The sequence below is a fragment of the Anas platyrhynchos genome, chromosome 4 (genome assembly GCF_047663525.1).
Source record: "Anas platyrhynchos isolate ZD024472 breed Pekin duck chromosome 4, IASCAAS_PekinDuck_T2T, whole genome shotgun sequence".
NCBI classification, from domain to species: Eukaryota; Metazoa; Chordata; class Aves; order Anseriformes; family Anatidae; genus Anas; species Anas platyrhynchos.
Genome location: NC_092590.1, coordinates 43,314,688 through 43,338,254, shown reverse-complemented (window position 1 = coordinate 43,338,254; position 23,567 = coordinate 43,314,688). Strand labels below are relative to the sequence as shown.

The 23,567-nt window shown below is 36.9% G+C and overlaps 1 long non-coding RNA gene across 4 annotated transcripts in view; it reads left to right on the top strand.

Moving 5' to 3' along the window:
* The window catches only part of LOC106016305 (uncharacterized), a 210,010-nt gene that overhangs the window by 58,306 nt on the left and 128,137 nt on the right, over nt 1-23,567 (top strand). The gene's annotated exons all lie outside the window — the stretch shown is intronic.

Here is a 23,567-nt window from a genome sequence, read left to right as displayed (position 1 = left end):
TAGAAATTGACTAAAATGTGAAAAGGAAGCATTTTGAGCTGTAATAAATAAAACACTTATCTAGAAAAAAAAATAAAATAGAGCCAGTAGTCAGGGAGCAGCCTCATGTGATTACTTGGTGAAATGCTTTGTGCAAAATGGATGTTTTGGAATATTGAAGTTGCAAGAAAAAGTAAAAATATTCTGTACTTAAAAATCAGGGTATTAAAACATGGGGGAAAGTGTATTGACCGAATGAAGTATATTTCTGTCATAGTAAACACCATTAAAATTAAATTGCAGGTGAAAGTAAATAGAGTATTTTCATCAAATATGAAAATAAATAATATACAGTAATGTTTTAAATAGGAAATAAAAAAAGTTACGCTACTACAAATATTCCTCTGGAATTAGATACGTTTGTTCACATCTTTCATGTAGATGCTATTTAACAAACAAGGATAAGTAAAAAGAATAGATGTTTCGCTTTGGATATCTGCTAAATAACTTCCATCTCCAGTTCCAGTGGATTTGACACTGGTCTCCTTTCACCTAAATCAAGCAGATTTAAGCCCTTGCATGAATTAATCAATGCCAGACTAGGACAAATGGTCCAGATTGTAAGCATTTGTTATAGCAGATATCTCAAAGATCTGTTTCACCTGATTATCACTCAGTCATGGAACCACAACCAGAAGAAATGCAATAGCTGACTGACTTTGACTTTTGTCTGACTTGAGGGTGAGAAATATTTTCCTTCAAAAAAGTTATCTCAGCCATAGGACAGAAGCAGGAGTTCCACTATAGTGAGTGTCTTCTGTATAACCAATTGATGCTGGACAAACCCAGTATCGTTTAACATTTGGAGAAACTCTTGAATAGGAATGGCCAGATGAAATGAAAGAAACAGGGTTAAGACAAGTTCAATGGGAATAAATGTATATGAGAGTTTCCTATTCAAAGCAGTGATTTAGCAGACATACCCTGCTTTCTTGAAATTACTTTGCTTTGCTATTTGAGTAGCTAATAGATTTCACTGGATACTACTGCTATAATCAGTGACAGCACCTTCTAAAGATAGTCAAATATGTTAGAAATAAAGGAACAGCGAGTCAACAGGGAAGAAATACCACTGCTCTTAAACTAACGGTTGTTTGTAAGGGAGTTAGGGGTTGCACTTCATTCAAATGTAGCTGTGTGTTTTTTTTATTTGTTTGTTTTCAGCATTATTACTAAAGATAGAAAAAATAAGGAAGGGGGCTATGTTATATCATTTATAGAGATGTTTTTATTGAGTAACCAGATTCAATCATTTTCTCTAAAGGAATAGGCTTTAGGCTAAAAGTGTTTCCCCTTGTCTGTGCTTTTTACAGCCACCCTCTCCTATGTAATTCATACTGTGGTTGGAACTCAAATATCTCCTGCATACAACTAAAATACAATTTTGAAGCTCAGTGCCTAATTTCTCAACTTTGGTCTTTATCCTGGCTATTAATAAATTTTAACCTGTATCCTGCTATTTAATCAGCAGGACAACAAACAATTTCAGTCATAATATATTATTGCCATGCAGGTATTTTGGTTCTGAGGTAACTTCTGTTTGAAAACTTGATTCAGGTGAAGAAGGAGAAGGGTGTTTATTTCCTCTCTATTTTTGAAGACAGTGACTATAGGGAGTAGCACTAGCTATTGGTGCAAGAGCCAAAACTAAAAATTCAACCTGAAGCAATTGTAATTGTGTGAGGCTGATTCTTACGTTTCGATGGCTCACTGTAGTGTATGCTGCTTATTGTATTTTTGCAAATTCACCAGTGTTTTGCCAATTTGTGTGCCTGAATGTGAGAGAGATGTATCATTACAGACAAAAATCAATGCATTTTTCCAGATGGGTACAAAATGTTGAAATTTTGTTAAAATTAGTCTTATGTACAATTTTAAAATTGTAAAATCTTAATTTATTTTCTTTTTAAGTTAGTTAAACATAATACTAAGCATGTTTTATATTACCACCAGCAAAAGGGACCAGGATTCTACCAGATCTAAACCCCATGCCTTCATCCTAGGATAAAGTTGTCTTTAATCACAAGCATGGTATAAAGATCAACTTGGAAGGAAAGCAAATACTAGCACAGGACTGTAGGTATTGAGAAAAAATAAAAGCCTATCAGTTTTGAACAGCTTTCACTCACATTCATAAAACGGCACAAAACATGTGCATGCAAATACAGAGCAATTTTTTTAAAACTGCATTTAACTGCACCTTCATAATTTCTGAAGATAAGCTGGTCCATTTTTACTGGAAATGAACTCTAATTTAGATCTTTTGTTTATGAATGCTAACGTTGCGAATGCATTAAGATGCAATTTACAAGTGAGTGAATAAATCAGTTTTCAGACTATTAATCTACTGCAGTATGGACAAATACCCAGAAATAATTAAAATGATCAACATGTTGGTATTGCATGCAACCTCCTACAATGTTATTTTGCATAAAAAGGGCAAGGAAGGGGAAAATGTCCATACATTATGGATTTAATTGGCAGTTTCTAGTTATTAGAATAGAGGGTTATTTTCATTCCTAATGTACTTACTGTGAATTTAGTATTTGAGAAAGGCTGATAGGTGAAAGATTAGGTTTAAGGTTGACTTGTGAAAGGTTTAGTACTTTTGGATTGACAGTTCTGGGAATCTGACAGTAGTTATGCAAGGAACGAACACAGCACAGACGGTCCTGCTGCCATCTTCTTACTGTGCACCTACTTTTATCTAGAGCTCATCTGTAGCTCTGAGATGTATTCTTTCAAATCCTGCTTTTTTTTGTTATTGTTTTTTTTTTTGTTTGTTTGTTTGTTTAAATTCACATGCAAGAAGGCTGATCACAATGACAGCAGCATCTCTCTTCAAGATCCCAACCTACTAAAAAATAAGCGTATGAGGGCCGTGTGAGGTATTATATTACAGCCAGTTGATTACTGCTTTTTCTGAGACCACTTCCAGGTGAGGGCTGAAAGCAGTAAACCTTTACAAACCGGTCATTCTTCTCCGAAGTGCTAAAAGCATGTTATAGATGTGAAGGTGAGCGTTCTAATTCACATCCCAGTGAAGTTTCTTTTTCAAAGGTAGTAAGAAAAAACAGGCTGCATTTGAAATGTTCTGATGTCCAGTATGCAACCTATCTCCCTGTTTCTGATTCTGTTCTGACTCTGTTACATGTGAGTTGGTTCAAAATGTCTGAGGAAGCTAACAAAAATGAATTGGAAGGCAACTGATCAAGTCTGTATCTCTTATTCATACCTATGTCTCCTTTCCAGTGATACTTTTCAGAGAGCGAGAAAAAATATCTTGTAAACTGTGTATGATAATTTTGCTCTTAAAATGTGACCTTTCAGTAGTATTTCCTGCTGCTCATATTCATGCTATGTGCAAGTATAATATAGTAGCTAAAGCCTGTGCTATTTATTTCTCAGGAGAGTAAGATCTCCAGAAATAAGATGTTTCAAACTTCAATCCCGTTAAAATGTTGTAGTTATACGGTAAGGAAGCCATGTCTGGAAAGTCCTGTAGTGTGGACTTGCAAAAACTCCCTGTATTGTAAGCATAGTTGCTTTAGGAACTTTTGGGGATACTAGTGGATGATATGCTGGGAAAAACGGGTTAAATAAGGAAAACATAAGAAAATGCATTTATGGTCTACATGATCTTTGAAGTAAAGTGTGTTTCAAGGAGAAGCTAGCTTGGGAAACATTTAAGAAGGGTGTAGGATAAAGTTTGTGTCTGTAAACATTTGGACAGTGAGCTGTACCACCTGGGGAGTTAGCTGTGGTACTAGCTTGCTGAAGATTAAAGAAGGGATCGTTCATAGCAGTGTTCCATGTAATGTTCTCATAGTTCTGCTAAGACTGAAAGTTGAAACAAATGACCTGTAAGGTCTCTCCTGGTCCCACTACCTTTGATTCACTGAATTTGACTCATTTGTTTAGGAATTCCCAAATGTTATTCAAGTAATGTACATTAACAGCGTATTGACTTCTCTTGAGGCAAACATCAATGTTTATTGAAAGGAGAAATAAATATTGACTGAAGTAAAGCCAAAGTCAATATTTACCTCAGAGAACTATAAACCTTAATGTTCACTGAAACACCAAGTAAATATACAATGTTCACCATTTAAGTCTTGATGGTTCTGTGGATATATATACAATGCTGCCATTGCTATTTATATATAAAATATGACTGTCATAGTAAGTATGTAAAAATAATTTTCATGGATTGAGATTGTTCAGTAATGGAAGCACATCTATGAAAATATGACTTGATAATTTTACAATTATATACAATTATTTAATAGTATCATGGCCTTTGGCAGAAAATGTTTTATTTGCATTCTAAATTAGTGGGGATTTTGCTGTGATGGATTCTGATTCCCAAGAGACTAACATCTGTAATGCACTTACTGCAAATATGAACTTATACTAATTAAAGGAATTGTCATTGATTTGTAAGCCAGCTAGACTCTAAATGTGTACATGGTAAACATGATTTGTGCGCTTTTACAGTATCATGCCTGAAAGAAAGTATTTATTAAAATTTGTTTATTCATAAGTGTGATCTATGAGATTGATCTAAGTAATTATTTGTTAGAAAAAAGTGTTTGGGGCAGGTTTATTGCTGTATTCTAATTACCAAATAAAGTGGTTCTATGGTTGCACTCAGGGTAGATAGTTGACTGGACAGAGATGTCTGCATGGAAGTACAAATAACAAGCAGTGTAAACAGAGATGCAGTTTCTCCAACTCATCTTTGTGAAGACACTAACAGCTTTGACCTGTTAATGAAGACTGGTTTGAAGCTCACAGGATTTACATATGGTTATAAGTTTCTGTGCTGTCAATTGGTGTGGGTTGCAGTTATGAATGACTCTTGTTATGAATAGATGAGCAACAGCCAGTGGGGGTCAAGGTACAAATAGCCTGTGAGGAAGCTCAGCAGTGAGAGATGTTCTATCAAACTCTCATATAAGTTTATGAATTGATTTTGTGAACCGCTGTATCTGGGGGAAACTATTACTACTATCCATACTACTTTCAAAAAAAACTCCATTAAACTGATAAAAGCTTAGGAGATGTTGTATAACTGATCTGTGATGTTCATTTTGTTTTAACATTAAATGTTTTTCTTTTTAAGTCTGCTTTCCAAATCAAATGGAATAAGATCTCCAGGGTTTTCATTCTTATAGTGGTTGATGTAAAGGACTGTCTTTCACCATCTTGTTTATTTTAGTAGTTGTCTTCATCTTTTCTTCATGCAAATCCTGCTGTGTAAAGAAAACATAATTTTAGAAGCTTAGCTTGGTTAAGCATCTCCGTGGTCACGAAGGTGATTCAAGAACAGAAAGGTTGTTTTTACTTAAATCTTTGCCTTTGATGACAGAATGACAGAAATGTAGTCCTGGTTTCAGTTAGAACAGAGTTAATTTTCTTTCTAGTAGCTGGTAGAATGCTATGTTTTGGCTTAGGATGAGAAGAGTGCTGGTAACACCCCGATGTTTTAATTGTTGCAGAGCAGTGCTTATACTAAGCCAAGGACGTCTCAGCTTCTTGCTCTGTCCTGCCAAGGGGCAGGCTGGGGGTGCAGCAAGAGCTGGGAGGGGACAGACCCAGGACAGGTGACCCAAACTAGCCAAAGGGGTGTTCCATACCATCTGACGTCATGCTAAACAAAATATAGGGGTGGCTAGCCGGGGGAAGGGGTCCGGACTGCTCGGGGTTAGGCTGGGCATCGGTCAGCGGGTGGTGAGCAATTGCATTGTGCATCACTTGTTTGTACACATTAGTAGTAGTAGTACTATTATCATCATTGTATTATTGTTATTAATGTTATTATTGTTATTATTTTCCTGTCTTATTAAACTGTCTTTATCTCAACTCACGGGCTTCACTTTCCATTTCTCTCCCCTGTCCCAGAGAAGGAGGGGGGAGGGTGAGCGAACGGCTGTGTGGTGTTTAGCTGCCAGCCAGGCTAAACCACGACAACTGTCTAGGTTGAAAGAGACCTCAAGATCATTGAGTCCAACCTCTGACCTAACACTAACAAGTCCTCCACTAAACCATATTGCTAAGCTCTACACCTAAATGTCTTTTCAAGACCTCCAGGGATGGTGACTCCACCACTTCCCTGGGCAGCCCATTCCAATGCCTCACAACCCTCTCAGTAAAGAGGTTCTTCCTAATATCCAACCTAAAACACCCCTGGTGCAACTTTAGCCCGTTCCCCCTCGTCCTGTCACCAGGCACATGGGAAAATAGACCAACCCCCACCTTGCTACAGCCTCCTTTAACGTACTTATAAAGAGCGATAAGGTTGCCCCTGAGCCTCCTTTTCTCCAAGCTGAACAAACCCAGCTCCCTCAGCCACTCCTTGTAGGACTTGTTCTCCAGACCCCTCACCAGCTTCATCGCCCTTCTCTGGACTTGCTCAAGCACCTCAATGTCCTTCTTGTAGCGAGGGGCCCAGAACTGAACAGACTACTTGAGGTGCAGCCTCATCAGAACCGATTAAAGTGCCAGTGCCTTACTCCCTTTGTGACATTCTCCATTTTGTTCAGAAAGGGCATGCTTTCTGCACTGCTTGGACATTTTTCTCTTTGCTCCAGACTGACTATCCACAGCCCTGGATGCAATATGCATGTATGGTATGGGGAATTTTTAGTTATCTTTTAGCACCACAAAGTGTAATACTGCCCTGACTTGTAAGCTGAGAAGATGCGTTCTGATCCCATATGTGAACTTCACATTTTGAAATACTATTACACAGTTTTCTTGTATGAAACCTTCAGGTAGCACTGCCCTTTTCAGAAAACCGGTACTTGGGAATGAAGTAGTGAGATTTTACACAACATTTCTTGGATGTATGCAAGTTGATGGGGCCAGATGGGATCCACCCAAGGATACAGAGAGAACTGGCAGAGGAGCTGGCCAACCTGCTCACCATCATTTATCAACAGTCCTGGCTATCGGGGGAGGTCCCAGTTGACTGGTGGCTAGCAAACATGATGCCCATCTACAAGAAGGGCCCGAGGGCAGACCTGGGGAACTACAGGCCTGCCAGTTTGACCTCAGTGTCAGGGAAACTCATGGAGCAGATTATCTTGAGTGTCATCATGCGGCACTTGCAGGGCAAGCAGGTGATCAGGCCCAGTCAGCATGGGTTTATGAAAGGCGGGTCCTGCTTGATGAACCTGATCTCCTTCTGTGACAAAGTGACGCTCTTGGTGGATGAGGTCTATGAGGCTGTGTATGTGGTCTACCTTGACTTCAGTAAGGCTTTTGACACTGTTTCCCACAGCATTCTCCTCAAGAAACTGCTCATGGCTTGGACTGGTGTACATTTCATTGGGTTAGAAACTGGCTGGATAGCTGGGCCCAAAGAGTTGTGGTGAATGGAGTCAAATCTAGCTGGAGGCCGGTCACTAGTGGCATTCCCCAGGGCTCGGTACTGGGGCTGGTCCTCTTTAATATGTTTATCGATGATCTGGATGAGGGGATCGAGTGCACCCTCAGTAAGTTCACAGAGGACACCAAGTTAGGTGCGTGTGTTGATCTGTTCGAGGGCAGGAAGGCTCTGAAGGAGGATCTGGATAGGCTGGACTGATGGGCTGAGGTCAACTGTATGAAGTTCAACAAGGCCAAGTGCCAGGTCCTGCACTTGGGGTGCAATAACCCCAAGCAGAGCTACAGGCTGGGAGATGAATGGTTGGAAAGCTGCCAGGCAGAGAATGACCTGGGAGTATTGGTGGATAGTCAGCTGAATATGAGCCAGCAGTGTGCTCAGGTGGCCAAGAAGGCCAACAGCATCCTGGCTTGCATAAGAAGCAGTGTGGCCAGCAGGTCTAGGGAAGTGATTGTCCCCCAGTACTCGGCTCTGGTGAGGCCGCACCTCAAGTAGTCTGTTCAGTTTTGGGCCCCTCGCTACAAGAAGGACATGGAGGTGCTTGAGCAAGTCCAGAGAAGGGCGATGAAGCTGGTGAGGGGTCTGGAGAACAAGTCCTATGAGGAGCGGCTGAGGGAGCTGGGTTTGTTCAGCTTGGAGAAAAGGAGGCTCAGGGGCAACCTTATCGCTCTTTATAAGTATGTTAAAGGAGGCTGTAGCGAGGTGGGGGTTGGTCTGTTCTCCCATGTGCCTGGTGACAGGACGAGGGGGAACGGGCTAAAGTTGCACCAGGGGTGTTTTAGGTTGGATATTAGGAAGAACTTCTTTACTGAGAGGGTTGTGAGGCATTGGAATGGGCTGCCCAGGGAAGTGGTGGAGTCACCATCCCTGGAGGTCTTGAAAAGACGTTTAGGTGTAGAGCTTAGCAATATGGTTTAGTGGAGGACTTGTTAGTGTTAGGTCAGAGGTTGGACTCAATGATCTTGAGGTCTCTTCCAAACTAGAAAATTCTGTGATTCTGTGATCAGATGCTGGAGGAGACGAAGTCAATGGGTCTTGCAAAGAAAAGGGGACACTGGAATAAATCTACTTGAATTCTCTCCACATATGTAATATAACCAATGTTTCTGTTGCAAGATGAGGTGCTTTTTAATATGTTGCATGTTGTGTATGCAAAAGTGATGTAGTTGTTTAATTGTCAGGTTTAGTTTAAAAACCGCTAGAACAGGAAATGTAATGCCCTCCTTTTATAAAACTCAAATTGGTAATGTTGCTTCTTCATAGAGAATGCTGTCATTGAATATAACGGTCTGCTGCCAGGAAAATGCTGAAGTAAGCTGTCTTAGTTTCAAAGGAGGCACTGCTGCCTTTGAAATCATCTTGTAGTTACTATATGATGGAATACTAAATAGTAGACCAATTCCAGATCTTTTGACAACGTTCTATTATAATGACTTTACGCCTATTATATCAAATGATTGATGTAGATGTAATCATTGTGGTTGATGGATGTTAGTGTAGCAGGATGACATTTGATTTCTGTTCTGTTTGAATTCTGATTAGCTTAAAGAATAAAACTGTGCAGTGTGGTTAGGAAGAAAAAAAAAGTTTTCTATACCTGTGTGAATAAACTGGTGTCTGACTGACATTTTGTTATTTTTATCAGTGTAGAAGGGTCAGTAATCCTTATTCAAACTTTGAAGTGAATTTTAATGCTCATGAAAAAGGAACACAATTTTCAGCCAGAAGAAGTGAAGCCCTTCCTTCATCTGTGAAAGAGACATACCACGAACAAAAAAGGAGTTTCTGTCCTCTCTAGAGACACTTTATTCTTATTTATGGTATAATAATGCTAATGGTTCCAGATTTGATGAACAATATGTTTTCACCCTGCGTTTTTATGTCATAACCTGCCATATGTGGCCATGAAAGAGTTTGAAGGGAAGTAAACTTTGGCAGTCTGTTTTGTATGAGAGAGAACAAGGGATTGTTGATAGAGTGACTGTGTGTAGAAATGACATTGATGAAAAATGTGTGGAATTTCAGTTACTTTCATCTTCCCTCCCACACCTTCTTTCATTTCAAAGCTATTGCAGAGCAAGTCTTGAGTGATTTGCTACTGGGAAGGTCAAGAAAAATATTTTCTCCTGGATATATAAGTAATTCCTGTTGTTATTTTTATTTTGTAACTTTTTTTATTGTTCTGGCCTATTTCTTGTTTTCAGTTGAGTCTCATGGCGAGACCTTAAGAGCTGAGGTGGTCATTCCAGCTCTTATCTGCTGAAGACTAAATGCACCTGTGTGCTCTGGGTCTGGCTGAGATGGAGTTCATTTTCTGCATAGCAGCCTATGTGGTGTGTTTCAGCTTTGTGACTGAAAGCGTGTTGATAACACACCAGTGTTTTGGCTGCTGCTGAGTACTTCCACAGCATCAAGCCTTTTTCTTGTTCTGCCCAGCTCCCTCAGCATGTAATCTGGGAGCAGGCAAGAAGCCGGGAGGGGATGTAACCCTAGGCAGCTGGCCCAGGTTGACCTAAGGGATATTCTATACTGTATAAAGTCATGCTCAGCAATAAAAACTGGGAGTTTTTTTTGGTAGCTAACCATTGCTCAGACTGCCACAGGGCATTGTTATGATGGTGGGAGGTTGTGAATGATTGTCTTTCCATCCCTATTTTTTTTTTTTTTCCTCTTTTCTTCACTTAAACTGTTTATCTCAGCCCATGGGTTTTGTTGCTTTTGCTCTTCCTACTCTCTCCTCTGTCCTGCTGAGGGGAAAATGAGTGTGGTGCTTAGCTACTGGCTGGGGTCAACTCACAGCAACATGCCTATTTTATAAAGCTCAATCTGGAATGCTAGGCTCAGAAAAAAATTTTGACAAGTGAGTTAGACTCTGGCTGCTGCCTGACTGCAGTCTTAGGACAAGATCCCAGCCCGTATGCTTAGCCTGTTATGAGAAGAAAGCCTAGGTGGGTCAGAGGGGAGTTGAAGTATGCTACAGGAAGGAATCTACTCTGGACAATCTTTGATCCATGACCTTGAAGCACAGTAGCACAAACCCACTGCTCAATGTGGAAACAAGTATGAGGTACCAAATATCTAGCCCAGCTGACAGTAAATGACATGTCTGAGCCTTACAAGCCTTCCTGTCATTTCTTGTCCCAAGAAATGGTATTAGCAGGAGATATATATATCTTTTATATACATATATATATATTTATTTATATTTACATATATCTCATTATCTAAGATGTATCTTAGATATGATATATATATCTTATATATCTTATATATCATATTGATATGTTTATATATCTTATATATAAGACATATATAAACAGATTTGTTATACAGGGTGAACTATCATAATCAAAATGAGCATGTACACTGGAGAGGTGCAATAGTCTGGATTTGTTTCAGGCACACTGACAATGCTTATTTTTCTAGTGACATAGGGCCCATCACTACAGCCTTAAGTATATGTGTATTTGTTTTGGAGAATGCCAGGAAATACAAACACAGGTTGTTTGCTAACCTCCTTTCTCAACCTTTTATCCAACAGAGAAAGCAGATGATCAGGAATGGGAAATTCCTATGTTGTTGTCTTCTCATTTTTAAAAAAAAAAAAAAAAGAAATGTGAATCCTGACAAATCATGTTTTGCTGAATGGAGAGAGTTAGTTGCCATCAGGTATTGGCAATGAGGTGACTCATTTTGTTTTTGTTTGTTTATCTTTGGACTGTGTTAAATCTAACGATGGCTGAAACCATTGTAGAGGTTCAATTTTAAAAGATTTTGGCCGTAATACATTGCTACTCTCACTGCATTGGCATACTTGTAAATCTTTTAAAAGAGGTTCTACTGCTTTTATGCAATAATGGTGACCAAGTAGCATTCTGAACAAGTGCACGCACACATGTGACTCCTTTAGTTGCTCCTCTTGTGGTTTGATAGGTCATGTGGAAGGGGAAGGAATGAAGTAATTGCATGCAAGTCTGCTTTTCTCACATTGGTCCCCTTTAATGTTCTTTTTCTTTAAAAAAAGATTGACACTGGTAAAAGTCTGTCTTGTATTTAATGCTCTAGTTCTTGATGTCACTGATGTCTCTTTGAAAATGTGTTTTAAAACTGTTTTTAATTACAAAATGTAGAAATGTGTATATCAAGATGATCTTAAATCGTACTGGGGGAGAATTCTGGTCCTTTTTTTTTTTTTTTTTTTTTTTTTTTTTTTTTTTAATCCCCCTTTGTTGTTTAACCTCCTTTGAATTCAAATGAATATCATAAAGGTGAGCTCACCCTTGTGTTGGCATAAGCTATTGACCTGGCTTGTTGTACAGGTAATGTCTATTTTATGTTTTGTTTGAAAGAGTGTGGTTAGGCTGTGGACAAAGCCCTGTATGTGTTGGCTAGTGGAGAAAGGCTTTCACAGAGTCCTATAGCAGAAATAGGAACGTGTTCAGTTCTCTCATCAGAGAAGTTCCCTGGAAGAAAACTGCTTCTTACTTCATTCATACATTCACAAAAGTAGCTTTTGAAGTCTGTATTATCACCTATAGGGAGATCTTAGGATAAAGGCCAGTATGGTTTATAGAACATAAGGCAAGAAAGTCTAGTTTGTCTCCTCCTGTTCTGTAGCCTGTGCAACTTCCCCCATATAGCATCATTTGGAGACCAGTGACTTCTCTATCGAAAGCTTATTTTCAAAAAGGCACCCAGGTTTAACCTGAAACTAATGAGAGAAGGAAAATGGCTTCAGTAGTACCAGTGGTTAATCACCATCACTGTTAAATATTTATGACTTATTCTTAATTTGAATTTGTCTGGATTTAATGTCAAGCCCTTTCTTAATGCTTGGCCTTTCTCTGCTAGATTTGAAGAGCACTTTAGCACCCAATACTTTCTCCCTGTGAATGTACTTACACACTGGAATAGAGAAACTACTTAGTCTTCTTTTTGATAAGATAAACAGATTGGGCAAAACATCTCAAAGTGAGACAGTGAAATAACTCAATCATTGAATAATTCTTAAGGTTCCTTCTTTTTTATTTTTATTTTAACACCATCTTTAATTTTTCAATTTCTTTTCAAAAAGAAATCAGAACATCAGAAGGGGATATGATATATCAGTGTTTATCCCAGTAATATTTTATTCAGAGATAAAATTACCTTTCTACTCCTTTGTTTATACACAAGCCTTGCTGGAGTATGGCCTGCATTCTTTTTTACCAGATGTATTTAACTATAATAAACCGTGCTTGGTTTAGAAAGTCTATTTTACAATGTGTGCTATAAAACAGAGTATTTAAAACAAGTTATTATGGTTTATTTTATATATTTATATGCCTTCGTGGTGAGAAGATTCTGTAAGTGTATTTTGGAAAATATTCTTGTGAATAAAATGAACTTCAGAATTAATTTATAAATATTGTTATTTAAGTAATGTAATATTTTGCATACAGTTGTATCAATAGGTAATAATAGTTTTTATGGTATGCAAATACTATTGCTCTTTGCAGAGATGTATTGGATGAACTCTTGATATGTGATCTGCAGTCAAATATACTGCTATAATCTCAATTATTATGAATTAAATACATAAATAGGTTGAAAATCATAACCAATGTTATAGAAATAGCTCCTGATCTTGTGCAGTAGTTAAGATTTTGCAAATGTTTACATCCCATAGCCTCTCAGCTCTTAAGTTTTAGCTTATGCATTTGTGAACTTTTCAGGAGGAACTGAGTAAACTAGTTTTTTTTTTTTTTTTTTTTTTTTAATAATTCACTAAAACAAAACTTTTGAGTTAAATGAGTATTTGTCTTTCAGGTTCATATGCAACGTAATTATTTTTTCCTCTCCTGAAAGTATAAATATTGTGAAGTATATGAGATGATGCATGGCATTATTTTTTCACTTAAAGAAGTTTTCTTTGAAAAGATTACAACTTCAAAAATGTTTAAGTCAACTTAATGTTGAAACTACTTTTCTGTTTTGTTCAGTTCCCTGAGAAGATCAAATGAAGCTGCTGAGTTGATCAAGAACCAATTTTAAGAATGAATTATTTACACAATATTAATCTAATGCTGCCTAACCTGTTTGCTTGTCACTCTTATCTGTCTGATGTGTGATGACTGCAAATATATACACTGTTCAACACGGATAAAAATTAAAACGTTGTTTGCAAATTGCAGTCCATCCTATAAGGAAACTTTAAGTTAGTATTTTATAGAACCTGCTTCCTTACCAGCCTGTTTATTTAAACAATATACGTTACCAGAGGTTCTCAGCTAAGGTGAATGGTATTTCATGTCATCACTCTGGCATTATCTTAAGGCAGAGAAATGCAAGAAAGGGGGAATAAAATTTAAGGAAAAAAAAAATAATAAAATCAATTGCTCTAAAAAAAGGCAGAAGGCCTAGAGTCAGCTAAAAAACATGGGGACTGATGCTGTCTGCCCAGTCTAGAGATGGGATAAAGCATATCAGTTTGGTTCTTTGCCATTATTTTAAATGGAACCATTGCTGAATCCTAATTGAAAGCAAGATCACATTGGTGGTGTTCCCAGAAGTTGTCCTGTGTTCTTGGTCCAGTTCCATGTCAATAATAGAGCATATCAGAACTGTTTATCAAAGCTTTATCTATTCCTAGTACACTGAGAGTAATAATGGAGAGGAAAAGGAAGGTCCAGGGGGATGTAGTTCCTCTGCCCTTGCAGATCTGGTGTAGGTTCATCTTTTCTATGAAAGGTAATTAGTAACTGGACTTGCTTTTGCTTGAGAAAGTAGAAGAAACTGAAACTGTCAGTGGACATGCTCAGACTAAAATAAAAATTGTACCTTTGTTTAGTTGTAGTCTCTCTGGGGAAAGAGAAAGAACTGATCAGCCTAGAGATTGTTCTCACCAGTTAAATTATGATACTGAAAAAATCAGTGCTGTGACATGTGGTCTTTAGCTTAAAACAGAAAGCATTGGCATGTTAAATTTTAAGAGTCATGGAAGAAGCATGGGAACTTAATAACAGCATGGTAGGTAATTCTCCATTCCCAGCCACCAAGGCTTTAAAAAGTGGCCAGTGTATTTAAACCCAGTGAAGGCCCTTCTGATTTTGAGGTAAAATGTTAATAAAATAATAAATTAATTGTGTAGTTTAATCATAATATACTTTGCCTGATGTGAGAAGTGGAAAAATGCATTTAGTAACATTACTGGGTAGCCTAGCTGATGGTAAAAAAAAAAAAAAAAAAAAAAAAAAAAAAAAAAAAAAAGGTGCTATGAAACATTTGAGTTAAAACTCTCATTAAAGCTTGAAGGTATAAGCTTTACCTACTTATTTATGGATAACTAACCTGCTGCAATATTTGGATGGTAGTTCACCAAAGGCTTGTGTAGAGCCCGTTTTCCACTGAAACTAGTTTGAATGATGGTCTTTTGAAAACATAGATTGGTGCTTGATTGAAATCCTCTCTCATCCTGATCACTCACTCTCTCAGTCAGTTTCTGCTGGAAAGAAATCAAAATTTTTGAAGTTCAGAGGGAATTAGCAACTCTCCTGAGGAAGAGAAAACATCTTCCTGGACTGAAGGACCATGGATGCCTTGCATCCTGCCACGTAGTTTAGATGTGACCTTCAGGACTTAATACACGTTTATTTATGAAGTAGTATTGAGATTCTACTTCTGATGATTTCTTCTTCACATTTGGCAGCTAAGAGTGATAATTAACCGTAGAAAAAAAATAAGCAATTTGAATCAACATCTACATAACATGCATGGATTGGAGAGAAGAAAAAATAATAATAAAATAAAAAATAAAAGCCCTAGTCCTAATGAGATAGCCAACAAAACTGAAGGATTACTACTGGTAGGAATTCATGCTTTTTGCTTTAAAGAGTTGCCAAAATAGCATTGCGATGTAGCCTTTTCACCACAGTGGTAAAAAAAAAAAAAAAAAAAAAAAATCTCTGTTGTGTTCTACTATTGTAATGGTGCCTGGAGCATACACCAGCTCCTTGCAATGTGACAGTAAGCTGAAGCAGAGTATGTGGAAGTCACTAGAAATAAACTAATTTTGAACTATTTGACCTTCTCAGGGGGATTTCCTTTTGCCTCCAGCTGCTGGGCCCTTCTGCTTGAAACATTAATCTGGAAATGCTTTCAAATGCCGAATAACACAGATAATTTGGGAAGTACAGCATGGCAGCCAATAGGTAGATTAAACAGAAAGGAAAAAGCGGCAACAGGGAGACAAGTAACTCCAAATTGTTGGTGGTGGGGAGAAAATATAAAGGAAGAGAATCCAAATAAAGAAGGAGTTGGTGTGACAGGGAGAAGAAAGGCTCAGGGGAAAGAAGAAAATAAAATAGTGGATCAGAAATAGAATCTGTGAGTTAGGAACATTTTCAAAGCTCCATGGCCTCCCTTAATCCTCCACATATATTGCTTTGAAAATATGTCCATTTGATCTGTTCTCTTAAAAGTTTTTTTGGGGAATAAAACATCATTTAATGTCCCTAAAAAAGAAGCATGCTGATATTACTAACAGTGACCAATATTTCATCTTGTGTGAGATTGGACCTGTGTCTTGGCCTTCTAATTTCTGTTTACTTTGGCAATTTATGTATGTTTTGTACCTCTTTGTTGCATCTGTTCCCAGCATGTCTTATTTTTTTAATATATATATATTTTTTTTTATTGCAGGCAAAGATTTTATCTTTTTATATATATAGATAGATAGTTAATATTGATTTCTAGAATCAGTTATAATATAGAAAGTCAGTTTATATTTTGCAGGCACTACTATACTGATATCTTTCAGTTCTGACCTGCAGTTCTTATTCACTTTTAAGGTGAATTTCCCTGAAGAAATGATGTTATCTTGTGCCAAATAGTTTTGCGGTATCAATTAGTATTTTACAAAAGAAGAGTCTCAGAATAGAAAGCTCATTGAAGAAAGTACTTAAATGGGATTAAAAAAGTTAGAATGAAAACAGAGACCAGTCTGATTCAAGCAAAGATCCCCTTAACGTTGGTAACAAAGGATTTTAATATCTTAAATGTATTTAAAAATCATGAGATTGTAATAATGTATTTTTAAAAAGTAAGTATGCTTCTTGGGCTTAATTTTGGCAGAAATCTTAGATCACGGTTTAATTTTGTGTATTACGTGTACAGTAATTTCTAGACATTGGAGTCAATGGTAGTTTTGCATGAGTAAAAAATGCTGCTTTGGTCCCCCATGATTCATTGATAAGGGTATTACTTCTGACATTAGATTCAGCTAAGGGTAACAGACAATAACATGGCTGATTACTAAAGTAGAAGATGTAAATTCTTTTGCATTTCTATGCATTAAAAAGGCTTAGAATTCCTGAATTTTAATATAAAATACAATGAAGTGTATCAAATAAGATTCCCCTATCTTGCTTTGTAATAATAAATTGCAGTGCGCACATTCAAAGGGCGAAAAATGGTTTTAAAGAACCCTTGCCTCCTAGGTTGAGAAAGTACCTTACTTTACCAAAATCTCATTAAACAGTCTTACATTTTGTGTGTGTGATTGTATGCTCCTTTTCCTTCTTTAAGTGATAATATCCAGACTTTCATGATCTTATTAAAACCAGCTGGGCACAAAGTAGCTGACTGGGTCTCAATCAGTGAAATAATTGGTATGCCTATATATATGACATTGGCTAACAGTTATAGTGAGAGTACAAACAAATGCACATAATCTTCGGGATCCTGGAATGCATTTTCTACTGTGTTTGTTATTTTGGAGAAGGCTTCACCCCCTTCCCTTCTTCCAGGCTTCCCCAGCACCCCTTGTTCCACTGCACTGACAGTTCAGCCTCTCAGAGCATGGAATGTCTTTGGCTGGGATGGATCTGAGTTCAAGGAATTTAACCTTTGCACATGGGCTTGAAGTAAGTAGCAATCAGCACCTGTGTGAAATAGTGAGATTTTTGACAAAAAATACATCTACTTATTTTAGAATTGGTGTATGAGAGGGAGAAGAAAGTAGATGCCAGATGAGGCACAGAGAAGAGTAGATGCAGCCAGGTTTGTTTGTCAGCACAGGGCCAGTGCAGTCCACCCCCACCACACACTAATAACTTCAAGTAACAAGTTTCACTGTTTTCTGCTTAGGCTAATGGTTGCCTTCATGGATGCACTAGCATCAGAACACACTACAGCAGAAAGTGCGCTACACTTGAGCAGCTATGAGTCGTAGTGGAGGAGGATTGTCACCAGCTGAAAATTATTACAGCCTCCAGTGTATCAAGGATTAACTTCTTGTCGTGTGTGTCACAGAGAAAACAAAATGAAGATTCAAATCTTTTTCCAAATGGAAGTCTAACTAAAGTAGAACAATACATTTTTAAAGTTGAGTATTCAGTGTGTAATTATGCTGAATGATGTATAATGTTCTTGGTCACATCCCAACAAAATATATTATTAAAAAAAATAAACGCTTTTATGTTGAAATTATTTTCCAAATGTCATCTTTAGCAAAGGTGACTATAAGAATCAGGCTTTTCAGTTTCTCAGAGATAACAGATGATGTTTATTTCGTCTACTAAAATAAGTTTTAAAGAACCTATTGGCGATAGAAAAAAAATATTGGTATTTTGAGCATGTAGTTTTCATAATGTCTAAGTGTTCTGGGATCTCTGCTGCCAGCTGCTGTTCTTGTTCCCTGAAAGTGTGTGTGTTGTGGTGATTCAAAAAATAGAAAAACATAAAGCACCACCAACAACAAAAGAAACCAACCAAACAGCAACAAAAACACCAAAGTGAAGGCACACAGAAAACAGAGTCTGCTATATAAGAAATAAAAGAAATAACACTCTTGAGTTCCTTTTTTGAAACAATTACTCATTTAAAATAACTTTTACTGCAGCAGATAATCACTTTTAGCATAAAGAATATGTCAGCCAGCGTCAAGAATTCACTGCAGTTCACAGAATTCATGGTGATGATTGCTAAAATACTGCATAGTATCATGGAAGGGTGAATTAGTTTGGAGATCCCCCATTACAGAGTTTTCTTGGTGAGCATGAACAAATTGGGATGACTTATGTTGCTTTTTTTTTTTTTTTTTAAGTCAAATGCTTAGCCTCATGTGCATATATTTGGCTGATTACTGTGATCAGTGCTGAATGTATTTTGACATGATCAAATCTATAAGAAAAATTATGGTTTGACTATATGTATATAAGTGTACAGAAGTTGAGTGATCTTCATTCAAGTGTTAAACATTGTGAAACGTTCAGCATTCATACATTGTACAGATGATTCCATACAAATTACTTAGCCATTATGTATTTAGCAGCAAAGGGAAAGGAAAGAACTGTTGTTTTCATGAGCGATCTATAAATGCAGGGAAGTTTTTTTTAATAGAGCATTAGCTTTCCCAAGCTCTCAAATAATATTGATAATGTATTTTCATTACCAATAGATGGCAGCATAGCTCTTCGACAGAGTACCGTCAAGTACTTAAAGATTCAGTGTTAATGTAAATTACTTCGGCAGAAAGTTATTATGAGTAAATGTTTTTCTGCTGCATTTTTCCAAGTTCTTCACCTATTTTTGCTTTAAAATAGAAAGAAGGAATATGGGGATAAAATAAAAGTTAAGACTATACTTTATAACTAAATATATACTAGTACAAAAAAGTTTGAAAAGAAAAATGCGTTTAGTATATACATGGATATATTTTTCAATCCCAGTACATTATTTTGAGCTAAGCATCGTAATTATATCTTTTTTTTTTTTCTATGTCAATAATAGCACTTTGTGAGGGTAACAGAACCCAAGCCAAGCAAATCTAAAAATAAAGCTCAAGTATTCTACATGTATGTTGTAAAGCCTAAAGGTTTTGTGTGAATGACACCATGTTTAAATAGATAGATAAAACCTACTCCAAGAAAATGCTGTTATTACTCTGTTGTTTTCCTGTTTAGTCCCAGAAGTAAAGATCTGATCTTGTGTGGTCTTGTTGAAGAATAAATTCATCAGAAGATCTGTTATTCTGTCACCCACCAGTAAACTATTGGTGTTTATGCTTGCTGAATGCTGACTTTGGCAATGGGATGGGAAGATGAGGGGAGGAGCAGGGCAGTGAGGGAGGGGAACAAAACCGCAAAGCTTTTTATAGTACCATTTCTGGGCTTAAGCTTTTCAGTCACCTCTTGCCATGAGAACGAACATGTGAGACAGAATTCTTGGAGGGAAAGAAAAGAGATTCATGAAGGGCACTTGAGGTTGGTAGTAGCTAGAAGCTCTCTGCTGAGATGCAGACTGTGTTAGACAAGAAGGCAATCAGATCAGGGGAAGCACAGCTAGCAGCTAGAAAACAACTTCTTCCATTCTCAGTTTTCGATGCTTTGGGGTATAGAGTAGCACATCTGTGCTTGGAAAAGATCTGCTTCTCAAAATGCTGTTCTACCTTCTGGTTTAGTTCACTATGCACTAATTTCCATCATACATATAATCTCTGTTTTCTGTCTGAGGCTGGTTTTGTTTTTATTAATGTGTTTGGGTTTTGTTTGGTTGTTTTTTGGGGGCAGGGGAAGAATTAGATTATCCTTTCTCTATTCCTGTAGTTTAGCAGATTACATGTTTTCTTCCTTGGTTAAAATTAGTTATTAAGATGCTAATTTTTTTCACATTGAAGTATTCAAATATGTTGTGCAATAACTGTGGGAATCTCTAGAGCCAGTGCCTGTATCATGTTTTAGTATCATGTTTTATGTTTTTACTGTAGCAGGCTCATACAATGGATATACTATACAATGGATAGTTTATCCATTAATGTAATTTATATTTCTGATGGGGAAGAGTGATATTTCTGAAAGATACTGCAAGAGAGAGATTAAAGCAATACGAAGATTAACTTTTTTTTTTTTTTTTTTTTTTTTTTTAATTTCACTTGTCCTTATTGTATCAGAGTATCTTTCATTTGTCCGTCAATTTGTATGGTCAACTCTTCTTTCTTTTCTTTCATCCCAGGGGAGCAAGTGTGCAATGTTATTTTAGCAAGTGGGATTTTGTTGTTGTTATGGTTGCATGGTTGTTTTAGTTTTAGCAGTATGTGCTAGAGATATCAATGAGATGTGTCTTACACTTGGAACAGAGATTCATAATGTTTCTGATCAGCCCACTTGATTGCTTGAAGATGTTAAAAATTACCAGGGAATGTTATTCCTTGTAGTTCTTCAGAAATGAGATCTAGCAAGGCAAATACAGTTTCCCATCAATATGTTTTTGGTAGGAGCTCTACCAAAAGGAGCTCAACTATCTGATGAATTACCTCAGCTATGAACAGCTGTCACACAAGACACATCTTCTGTCTTGTAGGTGTCTTGTATCAGATTGTATCTGCAGGTATTGAAGGATGAAGGTGGGTTTACTCAGTAACAGCTGATCTTGGGCCCAGATTTTGTACGAGTTCCTTGTTCTTCATAACAAGCTGAGTAATATTTTTAAGTCCTTGAATTGCTTGGAAACACATCCAGAATTTGACTTTTCTTCTGCTAAGCTACTAACTGAAAGCAAGGAGAGATGACTTATCCTCTCTAGGGGGGGTCTCTTTCTCTTTGTTAATTACAAGGAGGACAACTCTAACTTCAGTTGCTTGCTGCTCCTAGGTGATTAAAGTTAACTGAGGTGTATTATAACTTCTGTGTTCTTACAGTGGACGCTCATTAACAAAATAATTCCTGATTTCCATAGTTTGAGGTTGAAAAATGTGAACCAATGAAAGCTAAACATGCACCTGAGTCTCTTGATTTATTATTATTATTAATATTTTTGTGTATATTTCCATTGATTTACTGTTTGGTCATCAAATTTGAATGTCTGCTCATTTCATCAAGTACAATGGGTTCTTAGAAATTAGAAATGTTCTTGACAGCTAGATGAAATCTTGGAATCTTAGTGCATTCAGCTTTGAGGCTGGGTCTTGGTGATGAGGGTAAGTCAGTTCATTGCTGAGGAGGCTCTATACTACTGGGCAGAAAATCCTGAACTGATTAGTGTAGATGGTAGTTCATGCTGCCTTCTGACATTTTTCTGTAACTTTCATTTAGTTTGGAACTCTGTGCAGAATGTTTGGGTTGAATTCATTTCAACTTTTAATAGTTAACTGTGTTACATGGATAGTGATGGGTTTCTGCTAAGGAAAGATGAATGATTGTTTTATGTTATCATACATCCTGAGAAAAGTTGTTCTTTGTAGAATATAACCCTGCCTTTCTTAGTAAAACATGTTTAGAGGATCATTTTATTTTATTTTTTTTTGTGTTTTTAAGAAAAGCCCACGTAAACCATATTTTTTTATGGTCTTTTATATTTAATGTCTTCCCAAAAGTGCTAGCAAGGACTTTTTTTTTTTTTTTTTTTTTCCAGACAAAACATATTACAAGAAAATTTGTCCTATCAGTTCGAATTCCTGAACTTAACTCAATTTAAAGTGTCTCTATATTTATTCCATCTGTCTAGTTATTGTTTTAATTTTTGGATCTGTAAGTCCCTGAAGAATCAGTTATATCCATGAAACACAATAGATGGCCTCCTAAGCTAATTTATCTGATTCTTTTTTCACTGTATGAATGTAGAGTAAAATGTGGTTTTAAGAATGTGAAACATTCTCAAACTGTTCCCTTCTACCCTCACTCAGCTTTGTAAGATGATTTACGATAGATAATAATTAAAGGCAGTAAGGAGAGTGATGGAACTGAAAGAATATAATCACCAAGAATATATACTGCAATAATGTACAGCTGTCTTATAATGTAATGAGAAAAATCTTTGCAATGATGTCATATATTAGCCAGGAAGCTCCCCATAGTGGAAGTGCTTCGAAACTGAACAGTTGAAATACCTACGATCTTGGCTAGTCAACATGCTAATAAATAATACACTGTAGGGGAACTTGTCTTTAACTGATGCTGGATTAATTAATAGGTACTTTATATCTGCCTTTTTCTCTCCTGAAGTACTTCCATTCTGTATGTAGCCAATTAGACAAACAGCAATCATAAGTCATGTTATTCTAGTTTGCTATTTAACCAGTTTTATTAGGGCATGCAAGAACTGTATGCACTTTGAAATAAATTTACATACTATTAATGTCTTATTAATCTCAACTATCTTGCATTGTATCCTTCAAGATACTTGAACTAAAAACAAAATTAGACTTCAAACTGGAAAAGGAATGCTCTGAATTATGCCTTCCGAGGCATAATTTTTTTCTGCACTTTTCCAAAAACAGCTTCAGCACATTCCAAAACTAGCCTATAGTAGGTGTTAGATAAATTTTGATTACATGAGTAATCAAAATTGAATAAAATAAAAGCTTGAATAAAACTCTTTATAAACAGTACAATCCTCTGCCATTTTGTAATTTACCTTAGTATGTTCTGTTTTTCTTTGTATTGGAATGCATTTTGTGGAGAGTCATGATATAGGTTTTCTTAGTACATTTTATTTAGATACATAAAACAGACTTGTGCTTTTGAAAATCTCAACCTTCAGAGCATAGTTTTAGATACCCAATTTGGAAACTCTTAACTCTAACAATCAATACAAAATGTACATTTTGAAAGCAGATGATTAACTGATATAAAGGTCATACTGTTCTATCAGTTGTTGCCAAATCCAACCTAGCCTGCTACTTGGAACTATTTGAAAGGTCTGCAAAATTTAAAGCCTATTCAAGGGGAAATAGCTTGACGATCCTTGAGTGAACATGAACTGGTCATTCTGCTGCAGTTTGGGTTTCTGGGATAATAGCACAACTGCCTTGATCATCTTAATATCCTGATCCTGAAAAATGTTTTGGCTAGATGCAACACAACCACATCCAAAGCTGAGTAAAGGTTACAAGGTTCAGAACAATTATCAAATGTGTTTCTTTTATTGTTCTCATGTGCTGCATAAGGCTGATCCTCTCAGATGGGAGAATGTATCTTTCCTACTTACAGTTCTGGAAACTAAAATCAAATCTAAGCCTCAACAGCAGTCTGGTTGTAGGCTGCTGTAGTTAGCTTACATGGCAAGGTTTTGGTATCAGGGGGCTGCACGGACGGTTTCTGTGAGAAGAATCTGGGAGCTGACCAATGCCAGTAAGGGCCAGTTTCACACGGCTCCAAAGGGA